This window comes from Canis lupus, chromosome 29, assembly GCF_048164855.1.
Source record: "Canis lupus baileyi chromosome 29, mCanLup2.hap1, whole genome shotgun sequence".
Taxonomy (NCBI): Eukaryota; Metazoa; Chordata; class Mammalia; order Carnivora; family Canidae; genus Canis; species Canis lupus.
In genome coordinates this window covers 1,136,364-1,143,276 of record NC_132866.1, presented here as the reverse complement: position 1 = coordinate 1,143,276, position 6,913 = coordinate 1,136,364, and the positions used below count along the sequence as shown (strand labels likewise).

General features: G+C 46.8%; 1 long non-coding RNA gene across 1 annotated transcript; it reads right to left on the bottom strand.

Moving 5' to 3' along the window:
• Positions 1–4,789: 4,789 nt before the first annotated feature.
• LOC140620512 (uncharacterized) lies at positions 4,790–6,671 on the bottom strand. The gene is made up of 2 exons (XR_012020267.1): positions 5,354–6,671; positions 4,790–5,228 (listed from the first exon to the last, which is right to left on the bottom strand). It is a non-coding gene; the product is annotated as an uncharacterized lncRNA (long non-coding RNA).
• Positions 6,672–6,913: the final 242 nt, after the last annotated feature.

Below are 6,913 nucleotides of genomic sequence, written 5' to 3'. Positions count from 1 at the left end.
TTTCTCTGTGTCTCTCATAAATAAATAAATAAATAAAATCTTTAGGGAAAAAAAAATTTCAGGATTGAGTTTTTTTTTTAAGATTTTATTTATTTATTTTATTATTTATTTTAAGATTTTATTTATTCATTCACGAAAAAGAGAGAGGCAGAGACACAGGCAGAGGGAGAAGCAGGCTCCATGCAGGGAGCCCGATGCAGGACTCAATCCCAGGACCCCGGGGTCACGCCCTGGGCCAAAGGCAGGCGCTCAACTGCTGAGCCACCCGGGCGTCCCCTCAGTGAAATGTCTAAAAAAAGAAAAAAAAAATCCTTCACCAGATTTAAGAAATTCCTCTCGATTCCAAATTTGCTTAGTTTTTTTTTAAAAATCATGAATCAATGTTGAATTTTATCTGCTTATTTTTCCTGCATTCATTTTCTCACTCACATTTATCAATTACACGTTTTCTAAGGTAAGATTGACCAATGACTCCTTTTTCCTCATACTGTTCTTAAGGGGTTTTGCTATTCTCATGAAATAAGTTGGGGATTGTTACCCCTTTTTCTATCTGGAGCAGTTTGTATCAGATTTTATCTTTTGTTCCTTGCACATTTGGTGAAAACCGCCAATAAAGCCATCTGTGCTTAGAGTTTTATTTTGGGGAATTTTTTTCACTACTGATTCAATGCCTTTAAAAATCATGGGGTCTTTTTAGTTAATTTTGCTACATTTCTAAGAATTTGCACATTTCATGTCAACTTTCAAATTTGTTGGCACAGAATTTACATATTATTCTTATTATTTTAATATCTGGAGGGTTTTCATAAATTTGTCAGAGGCTTGTGAATTACATGGGTATTTTCAGAGAACCCATTTTGGCTTAGTTTATCCTGTTTATTTCCCCCATTTTATCATGTCTGCCTTATATTTATTAGTTTCTCCTTTTATTCATTCAGATTTGGTTTGGACATTTTTCTAGATTCTAGAGGTAGGTGCTTAGCTCCCTACTTTCTGCTGTTTTCTGCTGCTGTGTACACCGAGGCATAACAACACTGAGTATATTTTAGCTGCGTTCCACAAATTTGATATCTACTATTTTTACCTTCGCTTATTTAAAAGCATTTCTGATTTTTATCATGGTTTATCCTTTGACCAAAATGTATTATCTAGAAGAGCATTTATTAATTTCCAAGCATATGGCTATATTCTAGTTATCTTTTTGTTATTGATTTCCAGCTTAATGGCACGGTCAGGGAATATGCTCTGTATGATTTTTTTTTTCTCTGTATGATTTTAATTCTTGAAAAATTTTTGGGATTTGCCCAGAACCACTTCGGCTTGAAAACATTGTGTGTTTTGAATACAGTCTTTTTTTTTTTAACACAGTCTTGCATGTATGTCCATTAGATCGAGTTTGTTAATGAGGTTGTTCAAATTTTTTATATATTTATGGCTTAATTTTCTGTTTATTCTAATAATTATTGTGATAAGTGTTATTTCCTTCCACTATGGTTATGTATTTTTATATTTTTCCTTATACTTCTTTAGTTTTTATTATTACTTTTTTAAGGATTTTTTAAAAATCTATTCATTAGAGAGAGAGAGCAAGAGAGAGTACAAGCAGGGGGAGGGGCAGAGGGAGCGGGAGAAGCAGGCTCCCCGCTGAGCACGCTGGGTCCAGGACTTGGGATCATGATCTGAGCTCAAGGCAGACATTTAACCGACTGAGCCACCCAGGTGCCCCTCTCCTTATACTGCTGTCAAGTTTTGTTTTATATATTTAAGCCTAATTTATTATATGCATACACATTTAAAATTGATGTATCTTGCTAATGACTTGAACCCCTTATTATAAGTGACCATCTTTATTTCTGTTACTTCGTTTTGCCGTAAAGTCTATTTTGTCAGATAATAGTGTAGCTACGTCAGCAATGGGGTCGGTTGGGGTGGCAGTGACATTTGTGCTTTTTCCTCATCCTTTCACTTTCAAGTCATCTCTATTTTCAAGTTTGAGGATGTGTCTTTGTTCCTAAATAATTTCCCATATCCTAGGCTCAGTTGACTGCTTCCTTGTGATGCCTCTCATCTACGGCAAGTCTGCTTGTCAACAAATTCTGATGTTTTTCCTTCGTCTGAGAATATTTTACTTCCCTTTCTGTCTTAGTCCTTTCAGGCTACTATAACAGAATAGCACATACTCATAAACCACAGACACTTATTTCTCACAGTTCTGGAAGCTGAGAATCCCAGAGTGAGGGTCCGCTCCCTGGTTCTTAGATGGCCGTCTTGCAGTGTCCTTCGGCGGTGGAGGCACAAGAGGGCTCCTTGCTCTATCTTTTGCAAGGCCACTAATCCCATCATGAGGGCCCCACCTCATGACCTCATCACCTTCCAGAGGCCCCACCTCCCACCACCACCACACTGGGGATTCCATGTCAGCTCATGAACTTGGAGAGGACACACACACACACACACACACACACACACAGTCTACAGCACTTTCATTCTTAAAGGGTATTTTCTCTGCACACACAACTCTGACAGGCTTTTTTTCCTTTAGCATTCAACCCTGCTGCTCCACTTCCTTCTATCCGTCATGTTCCCTGCAATAATCCAAATTATTTCCTTATACACAATTCATCATTTTCCCTGGGCTGCTTCTAGGAGTGTTTTCTTTGTCTTCATTACCAAATTGGGCAAATTTTCAACCATTATTTCTTCAAATAGTTCTTCTTTCTTTCTTTCTTTCTTTCTTTCTTTCTTTCTTTCTTTCTTTCTTTCTTTCTTTTTCAAATAGTTTTTCTTAACCACACTTTCCTCTTTCTCCAGGAGTTGGATAACACAAACGTGAGCCCTTTCGATATTGTGCCCCAGGTCCCTGAGTCTCTGTCATTTGTTTTTCAATCTTCTTTTCCTCTCTGTAATACAAAATGGATCATTTCCATTGCTCTACCTTCAGATTCACTGCCTCCTTCCTCACTCATCTTCATTCCACTGTTGAGTCTCTCTAGTGAGGTTTTTATTTTGGTTATTATTTTTTATTTTATTTTTTGGTTATTATTTTTTTTAGTTCTGATATTTCCATTTGATTCTTCTTTATATTTTCCATTTCTTTTTTAAAAATATTTTATTTATTTATTTTGTGGGGGCAGGGAGGGAGGAGCAGATGGGGAGAAAGGAGGAAAGGGAGAGAATCTCCAGGAGACTCCACGCTGAGTGAGGATCCCCATGCGGGGCTTGATCCCATAACCCCAAGATCATGACTTGAGCCGAAACAAAGAGTCAGATGCTTACTGAGTGAGCCCCCCAGGCACCCCTATATTTTTATTTCTTGGCTTTCCACTTTCTCAAGAGTGTTTACTCTTACTGGTTGGAGCATTTCTATAATACTTGCCTTGTCAGGTAATCCCAATGTCTGTTGTTTCCCCATCGGTGACTGTTACCTCTTCACATTCCAGTTGAGATTTTCATGTTCCTTTGTTTGCTGAGTAATTTTGGATTGTATCTTGCACACGTTGAATACCATGTTATGAAACTCTGGTACTTTCCAAGTTATGGAGAACGTTGATATACTTCGTTGTGTTAGGCATGTGACGCACCTGAGTTCATGCTAAATGTGCCATCCGACCCGTGCAGTGCTTGCTATTCAGGTCTGTCCCTTGGGTGCACCAGCCAGTGGGACCAGGGCAGTGGCCCAGCCCATTGTGCCCTCTCACACTCGGTGCTAGGCTGCTGGGGCCAGACGCATGCCTGGGCAGCCCAGGGGTGTTGCCAGACCACACACAATTTTCTCACATCGCTTTTCTTAGGCACCCTCTTTCTGCAGTCTCCCTAGAACTTTCCAGATTTCTGAAGTTTCTCTTTTTGGGCATTTTTCTAGAAAACTCTGTGTATACTTATTTTTTTTAATTTTTTTTTATTTATTTATGATAGAGAGAGAGAGAGAGACAGAGAGGCAGAGAGGCAGAGGGAGAAGCAGGCTCCATGCAGGGAGCCCGACGTGGGATTCAATCCCGGATCTCCAGGATCACGCCCTGGGCCAAAGGCAGGCGCCAAACCGCTGCGCCACCCAGGGATCCCCCTCTGTATATACTTCTGATGACAGCACATGTATCTGGGGCCACATGGGAGGTGGAGGACAGAAAACAACAGCAATTTGCCCAACCCTTGTGGGAACAGAGTCCCTCAATTAGAGAGGGAGCTGCTCCCCCCTAGAGTGTTAGACTTCTGTAGTCGCTGCGGTTGCTGTCACCACCATTGGATTATGTGGGGGTGGGCCATGAGGGAACAAAGAAAGGACAAAATTAGAAGGAAGATGTACTCCCCCCTCACTAAGCATCAGGGGAGCCATTTCCTATTTCTTGAGCTGGAATTGGAAGGTGTCTCCTGGAATGATCTCCGTTCATGCCCCTGCCGCTTCCAGGTTGGGGCTGGATTTAATCCATGCTGGGAAATAAGAGCAACTCACCACCAGCTTGGTGGTGCTCCAAATTCTAATCTTCCCCCCCAATCTACCTGCTACCATTTACCTTCCAGAATCCTTAAATGGCTACTCCATGCCTCTGTTCAGATTTTAGAGCGGCATTTGGACAGAAATGGCCAGGGGTGGGGTTTGCTGGGGAATGTGCTTACTCCATTTTACCCAGAACCAGAACTCTCTGATGAGTATTTTTCCAACCCTAGCTGAGTTTCCCCTTTTATTTACATTTTTGGCCTGGTAAGTCCTCACATACATTTGAAGTGTTTTTATGTTCTGTTTTTAATTTGCTGCTAGTGACACTGAATTGGTACAAGTTTATGTCGTAAAATGTTATTACACTTTATATAACCTTCACATACGCATTTAATTTTGGTTTTGAAAAACACTCAAACGCATAGAGAAGTTGTATTTAAGGTGACATTTCTCATGCTGTTTCCTCGTCCAAGACTGCCCACTCCATGGTGGCCCCTTTGTCCTTCCACACAGGAAAGAGCCAGGACGATGCTTCCCCTGGATGCAGGCACCTGCCTCGTCCAAGTCTGCCTTAGTGCCTTGGAGCAGGGAGAGGCTTTGGGCCATTCTGGGGGAAACAGCCAGGGGTGTGGGTAGGGTGCACACGATCAATCCCCTCCAACTTGTCTGTCTCCCTCCATCTTTAGATGGAAGCCCCCTGTGCGCCTTTGACTCATTTGACCGAAGAGACGGGGAGCAGATCCAGACTGGAGTCACAGTCCCAGAAGTCACAGCCCTCACACGGTGGTCACACCTGAATCAGGTCACACACCCACATCCTTGTAGTTAGAGCTGGGTGTCTCTGGGAAGGATCCTGGGCTAGTCCCATGAGTACGAACATTTCTTCCTGGGCTGGAAAGGACCTGCGGCCACACTCACCGACTGTGTGCTGGGAAAGCGGAACATGCGGACCTTTAGAGGATCCTTGCACACTGGGTCTGAAACAACAGCCCTGTTGGCATCTTGGTCTTGGACTTCCAGCCTCCTATCTGGAGGATTTTGTTATGGTGGCGTGAGCAGACGGACACAAGATTGTCCTCCGGCACATTCTAAACATGTAAACACGTTGCCTGAGCAGGTAGCTGATCCTCTGAAGGCACCTTCCCTCCACTGGCATCCTTAGTTTCATGGGAAGCTCCCTAAAACCAGCTGACCAATGACTGGGAAGTAGAGCCTGGTGTGCACCTGACCCGGTGCCTTGATGGTCCGGGTGGGAGGGGCTGGAACCAGCCTTAATGGGAGGAACCAGCCCTAATGGGGGTGGAGGGGCTGATGAGGAGGGAGGTCCACCGGGTGGGCATTGGCAAGCAGCGTGTTTGGCTATCCGCTCTCCGTGGAAGGAGCGTGAGCTGAGATACTCATCTACCCCCATCCCCATGACCAGGGGCTGATAAGGAGCAGCCACGGAGGATCAGGGTTAAGGAGGTCTGGGAAGGAGCAGGTGGTGTGTGGACCTTCCGGAGTGGACCAGATGTGAAAATACTTGTGTCCCACATGCACGCTCAGCAGATGCTCCTCTTGACAGGTGCAGAAGACCCATTCCACAGACGTCAGCCAGTGCTTCCTGAGTCTGCACCAAAAGCTCACGGAGGAAGCGGCAGTGGCGGCATGAGGGTGGTCCCACGCGGGCTTAGGGACCCCAACCAAGGCTGGAGCAGTGCCTGCCGCTCCGCCTCCCGGCAGCTGAGACCCTGGGGAGCCGCACCGCACAGCCGGGGGCCGGCCAGCCCTCTGGAAGACTTACCTGGGTTTAGGTCTGCCTTCCTGGGTCCACTGGGTTTTTCCCAGGAACGTCCTCCAGAGGCTTCCTCTTCCTCTTCCCATTAAGCCACCCACCCCTGGCTCTGACCAAGGACCCAAGAAGTGCAGCAGCGGGTGGACACTGTGGGCCTTCCAGGTCCCCCTGTGTGTCCACCACCCCGGACGGCGGAGAATGGTGGAATGGGCCGGTTAAAGGTGCCACGGGGGTCGGCTGGGAGGGCCCCCCTGCCCCTGAGTCTCTGTGCTGTGGAATGCCGTCCTCGTTACAATCAAGGAACCACAGGTGGTTCGGGTTTACCTGTGGCCGGAGGGCCTGGGAGGAGGGCCTGGGCCCGGGAAGAAGGGCAGCCAGGGGCCGGCACCTCTCCCCACCTCGAGAGATGATCCACCTGCGAACATGTTGCTCCCACGCACAGGACCCCGGGCTCCTCCGCCCTGCAGGTGCGCGGGGGGGGGGGGGGGAGGGGAGAGGGGGGAGGGGCGCCCTCCCTGGGGGGCGACTCCCCCTGCGCGCAGGTTTTCACGCCGCATCACCCGGCCTGCCGCGCTTCGGGGCTCAGGGGCCCCTCCAGGAGGGCGCCCCTCGCAGGTGAGCCCCGGGCCGCGGCAGGTGCAGGGGGGGCCAGACCCCGCAGCCCCGCAGCCCCGCAGCCCCGGAGCCGCCGCCTGACGGTGAAT